We start from the raw sequence: 15,076 nt of genomic DNA, 5'->3' as shown, positions 1-15,076 counted from the left end.
GGGTGCTGATAAGAGAAAGATGTCAAGTTCCTAAGGGCAGCTGTACCAGCCTTGGGGAGTTGGGGGGCCGCGCTGCGGGTTCTATCGCCACCGCTCGGGTGTGCCCAGGGGCGCACCGCCCTGCCTCCACCGCCGCGGCCGGCAGTCCCTTCCCGGGGGGATCACACCTGTGCCAGCTCAGGGGGCTGCGGGGGCGCGGCTGGCCAGGGGTGCCCTGGCGCCAGCAGTTCGCCCATCCACCAGACTCACCTGTCTGCAACCTGACCCGTTGCACGCCCAGCCCACAGGGCGGGAGAATCAACACAGCGGTTTTCCCCGTCCTCTTCCGCCCTGGAATGGCCTTTGGGGACACAGCAGCCTGGTAACGGATTTCTCGGCTTGGCTGGAATACTCTCCCGGCGCACAGAGAGGGGGCGCAGCTCTGACCGGACTGCGGAGGGTACAGACGCGCCCCGCCTCGAGGTCTGCCCTCAGCGGGTCACCCTCTCTGGGCTCAACCCTGTCTGGACTCCAGATTTCTTCTCAAAACAACCGACTAAAAAGGAAAAAGACTGAGCCGGGGGAGGCGGGGAGGACGAGGAAGACATCTCTATGGCCGCACAAGAAAACCAGGCATCTTTCTAGCCTATGAGGCTGATGGCGCAGCTTCTGCGAGACTCTGCAAATGTATTTATATCTGCCAACAAACCGGAGATTTGCTAGAAAGAGGGAGGTTGTTTGAATGAAAGTAAAAATAGCGTAAAACTGTGAAATCACGGAAGTATCCCCCCAATCTCACAAAAGTCTTCAAAACTTCACTTCATTCGAAATTTCTTATTTTACAAAAAAGACCCCATTAACAGGGATTTTTTTTTTCTCCTTTTACTGGATTTCAAATCACTGAGTGCCTGAACCACTTTGTCCATTATTTGAAAATATTACAGAACGATAGGATCTGAGGCTAGAAGCTTCAAAATGCAATGCAACGTTCAGGGGATTGGGGGGAAAAATAACTGGTATAATTACACTTTTATTCAAAGGATTGTTGGATGCATGCCTGTTCTGATATTTGTGGATGTTTCCTTGGAAGAAAAGAATTCTAATGTGTTACCTTTGTGTGTGTGTGTGTGATCAGACTTGAAATGGGTTTACCCACAGTGTTATTAACATTTTCAAAGAACCGATTTTGCTCTTGATGACTTTTCTCTATTGTAAGTTCAGTTTTCTAAGTATCATGAGAGCTATTGATAGAGCATTGCCTAAAAGTAGGATGACATGAAAAAAAAAAAAAAAACAAGAAATGAACCCAATCCTTTAAAAATCTCAAAGCTTGGAGTTGGAAGAGACAGAAATCTATAGTCCACAGCTCAGCCGATATTGCACGGAGGAGGTGGCCCCACAGTGTCCTTGGTAGGTTTGGAGTCAGCCCTGGTTGAATACCTCCCATGCTGGACAGCACATTTTTCCAAAAAGTAGCTTATTCTCTGGTTAGACAACAAAGACCTTACAGAGCTTTTCTTTCTGCTTCAAGAAAATCTGTGTCCCTGCATTTGCATCTCTCCTCCCCATTCTGCCCTCAGGGGCTGCTTCACCCCTCCCCCAGTAGTTCTTCAACCTCTTGGAAGTACCATCAGTGTTCTCACTTAAGACTTCTTTTCTCCGGTAATGTATGGTCAGGTTGAAGTCGACAGGTACAAACCTGCTCAGTGGCATCCTTAGAGCATATAGTTATAAGGGGAGGTTAGGATGTTAGGGAAATATGCCTTTAAATTTTTTTTAACTTTATATTGACATATAACCTGGTGTTAGAAAAAAATGCACACATCATAAGTGCACAGCTTGATATTCACAAACTGAATTCACTTTAGAACTAGCACCCCAGAACAAGACAAAGCTGCCTGCCCTCCCCATTCCATTCAACATTAGATCAGCTTGCTCACAGGTTTGATAAGGCAAAAAAGAAGAAATAAAGGTATAAATAACAAACCATCATTATTTGTAGTCAGTATGATTGCCTATGTGGAAAACTCAAAAGACTCCTCAGATAAATTATTAAAAGTAATAAGAGAGTTTAGCAAGGTTGTCGTATAGGAAAATCTGTGTGTGTTTGTGAGAGTGGGTATTTGTTGTATCAGCTGCATTTCCACATAGTAACAGTCAGAAAAATTAAAAGTCTAATGAAAAAAATTGCCTACAACAGCAACCAAAATATAAAGTCCCCTGAAATAATTTTTTAAATATTGTGCAAGTTCCCTGTGGATAAAATTTGAAAACTTTTTATTCGAAGGTGTTAAAGAAGATACTAATCAATGGAAAAATGTATCATACTAGTGGAGTGGATGACTCTGAGTCAAAAAGAAGTCAAAAATCCCCAAATTCATCTGTAGATTTAATACAATTCTTAAAAATACTTGAGAAAAAGTTTTTTTGTGTGGGGTCTGACTAAATTGTTCTAAAGTTTATATGAAAGAATAACCAACACACTCCTGAAGAAAAAAAAAAGTATGTAGACTCACACTATGAGACATCACTAGTAATTAAAATAGTGTGCGTTGGTGCACAGGTAGACACTGGTGCACAGGTAAGCCATCAGTGCAGAACAGAGAGCCCAGAAACAGACCCACACATATGTGAATGTTTGATTCATGAGAGAAGGCATTTCAGAACAGTGGGGAAAGATGTGTTTGTTATTCAATATGTGGAGGTGGAACAATTGGTTATTCTTTGGGGAAAAATAAACTGAATCATGCACACACAATTTCTGGAGGATTAAACATCAAAATGTGCATGTCTGCATAGATAGATAATAAATAATGTGGAATAATGTACTTATAATCACAGGATAGAGAAGGATTTTTTAAGAAACAAAACAAAAACCGTAAAAGAAATATTTGGTAAGTCTGCAGAAAAATTTTAAATGTATCAAAACACACAACAGAGAAAATGATAAGCTAAACAACAGTGAACATTTTGCAACACGTTTATCTTACAAATGGTTAGAATCCAGAACATACAGAGAACTCTTATGAATGAATAAGAAAGAGAAAAACTTAATAGAAAAATAGCAAGACACAAACAGGCATCTCCCAGAAGAGAAAACATGAATGGCCCATCAACATATAAAAAGATAATCAATCTCATTAGTAAATAGGAAAATGCAAATTAAAATGACAATGAAATACTATTTCACATTTACCAGACTGGCACAATGTAAAAGTTTGACAATACTCAGTATTGATGAGACTGTTCAAACATTGCTAATAGCTGTGTAAATTGATTCAAATATTTTGGAAGAGTTTGACTTTATCTAGTGGACATACACATATTAAATGACCCAGAAATTCCACTTTAAGTTTTGTATTCTATAAAAAGTGTTGCACTTTTGCACCAAGAGTCACAGACAAGAATATTCATGGTATTGTCATTTGTCACAAAGAAATAAAAATATCAACAAAACCTGAATGACCATCAGTGACTGACTGGATTAATATTCTGTGATAAATCTGTACAGTGAAAATGAATGGCCCACAGCCACACACATTAACAACAGTAAATCTCAAAAACATATTGCTGATTGAAAAAAGCAAGTTACAGAAGAATTGTACTATAAGATTAAAATGATTTTAAAAAACAGATCAAAGTAAGCAGTGTCTGGTTTAGGAATACAGACACCTGTTAAAACCAGTAGGAAGCAAGCAACAGCTTGGAGGGATCACCAGAATGTGCTGAGTTTAAGAAAGCAATCCCAAATCACCTCCCCCCTCCCCACCCCAAACATAAATAAATAAAATGAAAAATAAATAAACAAGCAATCTCAAATTATCTCCCCCTCCCAACCCCCCCAAAATAATAAAATTTTTAAAAAATTAAAAATTAATCCTAATGGTTACACATTGTATGACTCCATTTACATAACATTCTTTTTATTGTTTACTTTTTATCATTTTATTTTTATTTATAGTAAAGAATACATAAGAAGGTAAACTTCCAGTTGTTCTAATAGACTTACTGAAAAGACAGGCCCTGCCTGTGACACTGTAACCCTTGGCAGTTTCTTAGAGTCAATCACGTCTCTTCTGGTTTTGTTTGTTTAGTTTAGAAAGTAAATATGCTCAGAATGACGCCTATAATATTTGAGTTTCTTGCATTATCTTTTAATATCCTACAAAGGAAAATGAGGATTTAGGGCAATCCCTCTTCACTCTCTGATCCTTCTGAAATTAGTTATTTTCTTTAAAAAAAAAAGTTTTTTCTTTTTATTACTTTTATATTTTGTATTGGTTTGCTAGGGCTACATAACATTCTTGAAATAACAAAATCATAGAAATAGAGAAAAGATTAGCAGTTGTCAAAAGTTAAAGATTTAGGGGGGGTGGGTATAGCTCAGTGGTAGAGCGCAAGATTAGCGCGCACGAAGTCTTGGTTTCAATCCCCGGTACCTTCATTAAAATAAGTAAATAAATTACCTCCCCTCAAAACAAAACAAAAGCAAAAATAAATAAAATATATATCCTTTTTAAAGTTAAGGATTTGTAAAAGAGCAACGCAAGGGAGCCTTGTGGATGGACCTGCTCAGTGTCTGTGGTAGCCGATACACGAATCTACACATGACACAATTGTATGGAATTCACACACATGTGCACACCCACTCACATGTCCATGAGCACAAGTGAAACTGGGTAGATCTGAGTAAGACCTGTCAGTTGTCTCCATGTTAAAATCCTGCTGGTAATTCCATTCTCTAGCTCTGTAAAATTGACTGTTGTGGGAAACTGGACAAAGGGCACACAACTGCATGTGAACCCATGTTATCTGAAAAGAAAAAGTCTAGTTAAAAAAAAAAAAATGGAAGGTTACTAAGAGAGTTGATCTCAAAAGTTTTCATCACATGAAAAAGAATTGTAAGTATATATAGTGATGGATGTTAACGAAGTATATTGTGGTAATCATCATTTTGCAATACATCATATACCAAATCATTATCTTGTACACCTAAAACTGATACAACGTTATATGTAATTATATCTCAATTTTAAAAAAAACACTAGGCAAAGCAAGAAAATGATTGATACAGAATTCAGAATAGTGCTGCCCACTTGGATAGAAGAATGGGTGTAAAATTAGGGAGGGAAAAAGGAGGAGAGGTCCAAAGTTCTGGTAAGACTGGCAATTTCTCAACCTGGAAAGTGAGAATAATTGTTGTTCCCATTTAACCATGTATGTATTTTGTGTACACTCTTGTCTGTGTTATATATTTGACAATACTTTTAAAAACAGAAAACCAAACCAGCTGATGTAGTGGGTGTGCACCCTGCCTGAGGAAACCCAGTGACTTGGCACACTTTTACTTTTGGGTAATTTCCCCTTAGGAGTCTCACCTCTGCGTAAGGGAACCAGAGGGAAAATTGCTTTCCAAGACTCCTTTGCAGCTGAGTGCAAGCATGTGACCCGGGACCTACGACTGGGATTTACCCACACACTACATTTCGCAAAGAGTGGACGTCTGGGTCCTGGAAATGGGTTTCTGTGCTCAGCGGGGATGGCAGGTGCTGAGGTGCCCGGGCACAGAGAAAGGGGCGACAGAACCTCTGCTGGAGAAGCCTGGAACTGCAATTCGAGCCTCTTTTCAGGGGACTCCCTTCTGAGACTGAGGCTATGGTCTCCTAGAGATTTCATGAGCTGCTTAACATCCTTTAATAAATTCCTTTTCTGATTAAACAGGCCAGAGTGGAGTCTGCTGCCACATCTGGGCCATCTATTCTGCAACTGGCGTTATCTCCAGGGACTTGTTAGGTTGTCTTCCAATCAAGGACAAGATTATGGTGTCTCATTGTCCTCATGCTACTGTAACTCAGAATGAAAACAACATTAACCACCAAATAGGTACAGTTACTTTAAATCTCTTCTTTCTAGAATAAGGTTAAATTCATCAAGGCAAAATCTCTCTCTCTCTCTCTCTCCTCTCATCCCCTCTTATGGCTCTCGCTTTTTGATGCCCTAAACTGATAACTAACCTGCCTCAAGTCCTGCACCGTCAAAAACGAGGACCACCAGTTGGTCATATGTGGCTACTTAGCACCTGAAAGGTGGCTAGTCCAAGCTGAGATGGCCTATAAGTGTAAAACACACAACAGATTTTGAAGACTCACTACAAAGAAATAAAAAGTCTGCAAAATATTTCATTCATAGTTAATTAATACTGATTTCCATGTTGAGATGATAATATTTTGGATACATTGGGTTAAATAAAATGTATTATGAAAATAGATTTCAGGGTTTGGGTTTTGTTTTTTACTTTCTAATGTGGCTACTAGAAAATTTAACATTACATCTGTGGTTTAAGTTGTAATTCTGCCTGGCGGTGCTGGTCTAGACTGTTAATGGCAGGCATGAGGGGCCTGTATGGTTCTGGAAGGCTGTCCCTTGGCATTGCCACATTTTCCTGGTCAGCATTATGATTTGGTGATATGATTTGGTGAAAATGAGGTCTCATTGAGAGGCCAAGGACTTGACTTTGAAGGATGGCTCTGCCAGTTAATTGCTCCAGGCACCTGGCAAAATCATTTAAATCCTCGGAGCCTCAGTGTCTTCATCCCTAAAATGGGACAATAATATGTCTCTCACCTACTTCACAGAGTTATGGTGAGAATAAATTGGGATCATGTTTGTGAACATGCGTGTAAGAAGCATTTTCCTATTGTAATCGGGTGCCTCCTCTAATCTAGACACTGGGTGACATGCAGTAGCCACATTGTTTCACTGAGCAACCCTCTGTGGGAGAGAAATAGTCTTTGTATACCCATTTCACAAGTGAGAAAACAAAGGCTGAGTAATGTCAAGGACCCCTACTCCTGAGCCCCTTGTTAGGAATGCACCAGATGCCGAGAACTTCCGTCCTACACTCAGCGGAAGCCAGCAGTGTGTCCATCAGGGCCCTCAGCCACGTGGGGGACTCCTTCGCCTGAGGGCTCCTCAGGGTGTAAACACACTCAGAATCTTCCAGGAACAAGATCTCAGTGTCTCTTCCACAGTAATGAGCTCTCCCTGTTCTGGGCGCACCTGCACCTGGGGAAGGGCAGAGTCTACCTGTTAAGGCCACCTGGTGTTTTCACCTGCCCTCCGGCCTCCAATCCCCCATCTTCCAGTAACTGAGCATGCAGTTCTGGACAGGCTGACCCCACCCTTCCTGGGAGAGGTGGGCATTTATCCTGGCTAATTAGAACCTTCAACTTGGCCACACTGATTGCTTCAAGGGCAGAGATCCAAACTGCACCAGCGCTGGGGAGGAGCTGTTCCCGAGGTGGAGAGAGGATATGACACCAGCCCGGGGAAGACAACCACCTTTGCCACCAGCAGCTGCCCGAGAATGTTGCCAACACAGAGGAAAGCAAAGCCAAGAGATGGAGAGAGCCAGCCTGAGTCCTCGTGGCAGTGCTGGATCCAGCCCTGCCTGAAGCAAACCTAGCCCTGGAACTGTTGAATGCATTCTTCTCTCACTCTCTCTTGCTCAAGCCAGTGGGCATTATGCTTTCACACTTGCTACCAAGAGTTTCAACTAAATACCTAAAAAAATGACACTTGCTCACTTTTCTGTTCTCCTGTGACTCATGGAGAAGACAGTGAAACACAATCTGGGTCTCCGAAGGCCAGCAGACCGGTTACTTGTTAGCTTCCTCCTATGAGATAAAGGGCATGGTTCTGCAAATTAAGGACATGCAGGTGAAACAACAAACCTGCATCACTTTGGGCACCATAAAAATATAAATATAAATAGACAGATAGCTTGGGAGTGAGTTAATTACCATTGTGAGTTACTAATTCAGTTTTCTTAAGATGCTTATAGGTGTGTATGAGTCAAGATCCAGAAACTCAGGTATGCAGACAACATCACATGATTTTATTTTCTTTAATCTGACTCCAAGATTCCATCCCAATGTGGTGGGTTTGCCATGAAGCCACTTTTTTCGCCTTCCCCTCGAGATCCTGCCCCCAGTGAGGGGCATGAGGGTCCTCACTGCTTCTGGATCTTGGGCCTCTGTCTCCCTCCGCAGCTTGAACAACCTCCCTGCTCTCCCTCCATCCACACCTCCCTCTCCCAGACTCATGAGTTTGGGCTTTCATTAAAGACTACAGGAGAGACGCCCTCCAAAGACTGGGCTTTTTCAACCCAGACTTCCCCAAAGACTAGAAGGCATGAAGGAACGTCTACCTGATTGGTACTGATGGAGGAAAACTGACTGCTTGAACATAGGACAAATTAGTATCAATAATTTTCTTACCGCAAGGCTTCCCAACACTAAAGTCACCATTGTTGCCTGTCAACAGCACAAGGCTCTGTGGCCATTTGAGATATGTTTACTGGTCTCTGGTAACCATTAACGTGGAAACCCCAGGTGAGAAAGTTAGTCCCCTTTTAATTCTCTCTGACCCTTCTGATTAGGTCCAGGAGAAAGTCTCAACTTGGTGCTAACAGGTCTTTAACACCTTTCTAATACGGGCTAGACTCGCTTTAAGGAGCAAGCCAACCTCAGGCTTCAATCCTCTGACAGGCAAGCAATGGGCCCCTGCTTAAAATTCACAGCATCATTCTGCGGGGCTGCATCACTGTCTATACTTTCAGCTTCCCCCCGTTTATGGCAAGTGATGCTGGCCTTCTATTTCTCATACAGACGTAAGATGTCCTATCTATTTATGCATTTATTTTTATATTCTATGAGATAATTTTATTTATTTACTTTTTTAAACTGAAGTACAGTTGATTACAATCTTATATTAGTTTCAGGTATACAGCATAGTGATTCAGTATTTTTACAAATTACATGCCATTAAAAGTTATTACAAGATGATGGCTGTCACTCCCTGTGCTGTGTAGCACATCCTTGTTATTTATCTATTTTATACAGTAGTTTGTAGCTCTTAATCTTCTACCCCTATCTTGCCCCTGCCTCCTTCCCTCCCCCCACCGGTGACCACTAGTTTGTTCTCTGTATCTGTAAGTCTGTTTCTGTTTTGTTATATTCATTCATTTGTTCCACTTTTTAGATTCCACGTATAAGTGACATCATACAGTATGTGTCTTTTTCTGTCTGACTTATTTCACTAAGCATAATATTTTCTTGGTTCATCCACGTTGCTACAAATGGCAGGATGTCATTCTTTTTTATGGCTGAGTTAAAATTCTCTTTCTAAAATATATTTATTTAATTATGACTCATTTAAAGAGAAGTTCTAGATGGGGGTGGGTAGAGCGCAGTGGTAGAGCGCAAGCTTAGCATGCATGAGGTCCTGGGTTCCATCCCTGACACCTCCATTAAAAAGGTAAAAAAAAAATTTAATTCAAAAAATACATAAATAAAGATTAGTATTAGAAAATGAAGTAGCAACTGTGCCCCAGTTCTTAGTGCAAATAAAGCGTTGATATATTTTTTAAAAAGTATTAGGTAGATAATATGTGTTAGTCTGGATTATCCAAGAAGCAGTAGCAAGAAGGAATTAAATGTGCAAAAAACTTATCAGGGGATATGCCTGAGAGAAAATGGAGAGGGCCTGGGAGAAGTCTGGAGAACTGTCTGACAGGATAGACATCCGACCCCAGCGAAGGAGAGCAGGAAGAACGCGAGGGAGGTTGAGCAGCCGCCTCTTAGACGCCGGGAGGTTCTGAGAAAGACTCAGCAAGGCCTCCGGGGAGTCCTCAGCCGAAGGCCCCTGTCAGAGGAGCCTTCCAGGTCAGGTCGGCCTCAGCACCCCTGCTGCACTTCACCACCGGCTGAAGCAGCCCATGGCAAGCACGGCCTCCACTCTCTCCCCGCCAGTGACGGGCTTCAGAGCAGCAGCCAAGGCCCTGGACCGATCACCCTCCCTGCAGTCAGAGATGTGAGAGGCGTGGTCCCACGGACAGCAGAATGATGGAATGGGTGGTGTGTATATGGAGCGAAACCCCACAGGTGATGTCAGAAAGGACCACTCAGGGACAATATTGTTGTAAAGGTAGGTGGCTTTTCAAGTGTAGGAGGCTGACATTTCCGTGTCCTCTCCTGGGCTGAAGAATGCCCCTTCCCCCAGAGATATTCATGCCCTAATCTCTAGAAACCAGGAATGTGGTATTATTTGGGAAAAGGGCCTTTGCAGATGTAATTAAATTAAGGATCTTGAGATGAGGAGTTATCCTGGATTCTCTGGGGGGAAAGAGGGGTGTGTGTCATGAAAAGTGTTGCTTCAGGAGAGAGCCTGGGGCGAGGAGGGGAGTCACACAGACAGAAGCGGAGGAGCCATGCGAGCGCAGACGCAGAGACGGCAGTGGTGGGGCCACAAGCTAGGGAATGCCGGCAGCGCCCAGACCTGCGAGCAGCAGGAAGAGCGCCCCTGGAGTCTCCAGCGGGAGGGTGGCCCTGCCGACACCTTGGTGTCAGCCCAGGGATACTGATTTCTGACTTCAGGCCTCTGTAGCTGTGAAAGAATACATTAAAATGAAGGGTCTTTTTAACAGTGGGGACACATTTGAGAGTCCTCCTGCCTTCAGTGCTCGTCTTGTCCAGTGTCCTGTGCTCGACGTTCCACAGTCCTGCATCACAGTCACTCCCTCCCCAGTACCCATGATGCTTTGGTCCTCTCTCCCTTTTTCCTACTCATCTGAAAAACCCCACCCTGAAGGGCCTGTGTGATCCACCTTCTCTGGGCCTGCGGCTGAGCTGGCGAGCACCGCTGAAGAAAAAGTACAAGCGAGGGCTGGCTGATTTCACAAACCGCAAGCCCATGCCTTCAACACAATTCCACAGCCCAACTCTTGCTTCTCTGAGAAGGCACCGCTGGGGCATAAGATGTGCCGAGTGAGTCTACGGAAGTAAACTTCTCCCTTTATTTAATTTAAATTAAGTGAAACATAAATTGTGTTATTGGCTAGTGGCTACCGTATCGCACGGCACAGATTGTGGAACATCTTCCTGATTTCAGAAAGCTCAATTAGGCTGGTCTAGAAAGTTGACTGTCTGTTTCCCAAGATGACTAGTTCATATGTTGTCCCCTTGCCTCAAACCTCCTCCATCACTTTATCCACTCTGCTTTCATTCTTCCTTGAGAATACAGAATATGGAAGCTTCCAGGTAAACTCTTCATTCTTTACGGAGGACATAGAAGCTCCCTGGCACAAGCTGCTCAATGTCCCACCACTAATCCGCTAAACCTACACACACTTGCTACCGTGGGGTAAACGTCCAGGCTCTCACCAGAGGCCAAAGCCCCCCCCCCCCATGCTCCAAATCCAGCCTTTTTTGCATAACCAAGGACGCTGCCTCTTCACGTGTCCCCTTCCCCTCTGCACCTCTGCATTGTCCATCTCTGTCCCTCTACCAATCACTCCCATCAGCAAATAAACTTGCTGTCATTTTGTCTCTAAAAACCCTTCCTTTCTTCCCCCTGCCCTCCAGTTTCCTGATGCCCATTCACAGCCATGCATATCAAAAGTCTTATTTCTGCCAGTGGTTCTCAAAGTGTAGTCCTCAGGCTAGCAGCATCAGCAACCTCCGGGAATTTGTTAGAAATGCAAATTTCCAGGCACTATCCTAGACCCACTGAGTCAGAAACTCTGGGCCCAGGAATTTGGGTTTTACAAGCTCTCCAGGTGATTCTGATAATCATTTGAGTTTGAGAACCACAGCATGTGCTCTACGATGTGTATCTACACTTCTCCACTTTCTGTTCACTCTTCCTCCCTCCAGCCTGGTTTTTGTTCTCAGCTCTTCCTTGGAGCCTGGTGCTGGCTCCTTTCCTCTTCCCTACCTGCACTGGTGCCCAAGGAGGCCTACACCAATTTCTTATTGTTAAATTTCATGCCCTTCAAAGTCATAGGTGCAGCCCACACCTTCCTTAGAGTTCTGGATTCCCCTGGATCCTGTTGTTAATTTTACATCTCCATATGAATGTCTCCTAAACATCCCTGAGAAGTCTGAAAGAGTCTTGAAGTTTTCCTCTAAATCTCTCCTTCCCCGAATCCCTGCCCCAGGCTTCCCCACGTGAATCAATGGCACTCACTCAGCAGCCCTAGAAGAAAACCTGAGTTATCCTTGATTCTTCCTTTCTCTCAACCCCCCACTCCAAAGCGTAATTCCTCTTTGCAGTGAAATATAATGACAGGTCCCGGGGACTAGGGCGTGGACATCTTTGGAGAGGGTATTATTCTGCTACTGCACCATCCTCAAGGAGCCTGACTCTCCATCCTCCAGTGTGGGCTGCACAGTGACTTGCTTCCCAACAAGCCAGTTTAGAAAGGAAAACAAAAGAGTAACTTTAGTGGAGAAAACTGAGAAGCACTATCTCAGCCAGGTGATCAAGATCAACCTCAACCGTGATAAGTCAGGCGGAAAGTATGACCCGTCAGGTGGATAAGATGCACTCTCGATGTGATGTGATGAGAACGACACTTTATCTCCCCAGAAACACAGAACCCCAGCCCGATCCTGAGAAGAACCCACATAATTTCCAGTCGAGGACCATTCTGAAAAATGCTTGCTCGTAATCCCCAAAACTGAGGCTGTCGAGGGGAGGGTAGAGCTCAGTGGTAGAGCGTGTGCTTAGCGTGCACGAGGTCCTGGGTTCAATCCCTAGGACGTCCATTAAAGTATAGATATATAATGTATAATATAAACCTAATTATCTCCCCCCGGAAAACAAACAGAATAAATAAAGTCAGATGCAAGCCCCCCCAAAAAGCCATGATGTGTAATGATATGTAAAAGCCATGTAGTCCTGAGACTATCACTAAAAACAAGGACCGTCTGAGAAACCGTCACAGCCAAGAGGAGCTTAAGGAGACCTGATGACTAAATGTAACGGGGTGTCCTAAGTCGGATCCTGGAACAGAAAGGGAACGTTACGTCAAAACTAAGGAAATCTGAATAAAGCACTAACCTCAGTTAGCAATAATGTATCAGCATTGGTTAATTAATTAAAACAAATGTGTCACAGATATAAGACCTTAATAATAAGGAAAACTGGGTGTGGGGTAAATGGGAAGCCTCTGTACTATCTCTGTAATTTTTCTATAAATCCAAAACTGCTCTAAAGAATAAAGATTATTTAAAAAAAAAGATTATTTTAAAAAATAAGAATTGAAACTTAAGCCCCTGCTTTAAAGACAAGTACTCTAATTCTAACTCAAGTACAAATTCCTCACAAAAAGACACATCTGAAATAAAAAATTTTTAAAGTTTAAATACTTGAAAACATTTTTAAAAGTTTAAATGCTTTGAAAAATGACTTAGGCCAAATAATTTACCAGCGAAATCCTTCAAGTGTCCAAATTATAAAGATCAGCGAATTCCCAGGTTATACAAATTACTGTATGAAAAAATAAAGGAAAGCAAAGAAAAAAGTTTTTTTATCCTGAAGCCCCCCAAAGAAAAAAAAAATCGGAAGATCCAGACACCACAAAGTAATGCAGCGTGCAGGGAGACATGGAGGCGGACTGGCCCCTGCTTCCACAGGACGGAAAACCCACCTGGGCCTCCTGCCGGGGCCGGGCACCCCCAGCCGAGGGGGTTCACGTAGGGGAAGGCGGGATGGCCGGTATGTTCAGCTGGGCTCCCCCTCCAGGCACTCCGAACCCAGAATTGAACCAGCTGCCAGCAGCTCCCTTGAACACAGCAGTCTTAGCTCGGGTGGTATTCAAAGGCAGCCAAGCTCTGCTTTTCTTGCAGGAATATCTGAGCCCCAAGCAGACAGTTGCGGATTTACATGAAAGCGGAGTCCATGGCTCAGTGGCAGGGCAAGTGCTCAGCGTGCAGAAGGTCCTGGGTTCAACCCCCAGTACCTCCACTAATAGAAAAACAGAATAAAAAGGGGAGAGGGTAAAGAAATAAACCTAATTACCACCCCCCACCAAAAAAAAAAAAAAAAGGAATTTAAAATAATGCATTTCTTTCAATACTCCTTCTATAGTCATGGCTGCGAAGGGCCCAGACGACCTGGCAATTCCACCGCTGCAGCCCCTGAGCCCCGAGTCCCTGCTGCTCGTGGGTGTGTGGCGACAGCTTCACCATGAAATGTGTGGGAAAGGGAAGACGCTTAGCTGTTGTAACAAAGAGATTTGCCCAAATAGAGCGACCTACATGAGGAAGAGTTTCATTTCTCTCAAGTCAACATTCCAGACGACGGGGAGCGTCTGAGCCACCGGGGCCCTCGGGGAGCTGCTTGCCTTCCCTTTTGTGGCTCTTTCATCCCCTAGGATTGCCCACCCCGCCCCCTGCACGGTCAAAGGCAGATCCTTGCCTTCTCCACGTTTAGGCTTCTGAGAAAGCTCTCCTTCACTGGACCAGGGAGCTCCAGTTGACAGCCCAACATATCTTATAGCCTGAGTATAAAATCTGGAGATTTCATATAAAAGTCTAGCTGTTTTGCTTCTGGAAAAAGATGGAAAAGCCAGCAACACAGGACCCATGTTCCTTCATGAGAGTTGAGGGCTGGTGGTTCCCAATCCACTGTTCCCACCACTCCCGCCTGCCATCACTGCCCCGCTCCATTCATTTACTGTCGCTGCCTGACTGTAGGAGGTAACTGAGTTTCCGCATGTGCAGTGGGCCCCCCAGCTTCCCTCCTAGCCCCCATCAAGACATCCAACGTGGCCAGCTAAGGCATGCCTTACTCTTCCTAGGATATGAGGAATGTGTCAAAAACATTTTTCTGCCCCCAAATATCCCCAGTATGACAACTTTAACTTTGTGTTAAGAATTGCTTTCTTTCTCCAGGCATATCTTACAACTAATGAAAGCTACTGAGATTAATGAAACAGTAAACTGTCCTTTTGATGGTGAATGCTCCCTGTTTCAGATATCTTTTGCTGTGCAACAGACCATCCCCAAACCTGAGCAAAGCTCATCTCTGTTCTGTGTTATCTGGGACTGCAGCTGGAATGGCTTACATAGCTGAGGTCTGGTTGGAACAACCGGGGTCATAGGTCTAGGCTGTAGCCCTTGCTGTTGGCTGGGTTCCCCAGTTCTGCTCTGCATGGCCTCCCCACGAGGCTGTCTTGGGCTTCCTCACAGCATGGCTTTGTCAGGAAAGCTGGACTTCTAACAGGGGGCTGGCTTCCCCCAGGGAGCAAAGG

This window comes from Camelus ferus, chromosome 19, assembly GCF_009834535.1.
Source record: "Camelus ferus isolate YT-003-E chromosome 19, BCGSAC_Cfer_1.0, whole genome shotgun sequence".
Classification (NCBI taxonomy): domain Eukaryota; kingdom Metazoa; phylum Chordata; class Mammalia; order Artiodactyla; family Camelidae; genus Camelus; species Camelus ferus.
This window is presented reverse-complemented; position numbering follows the sequence as displayed.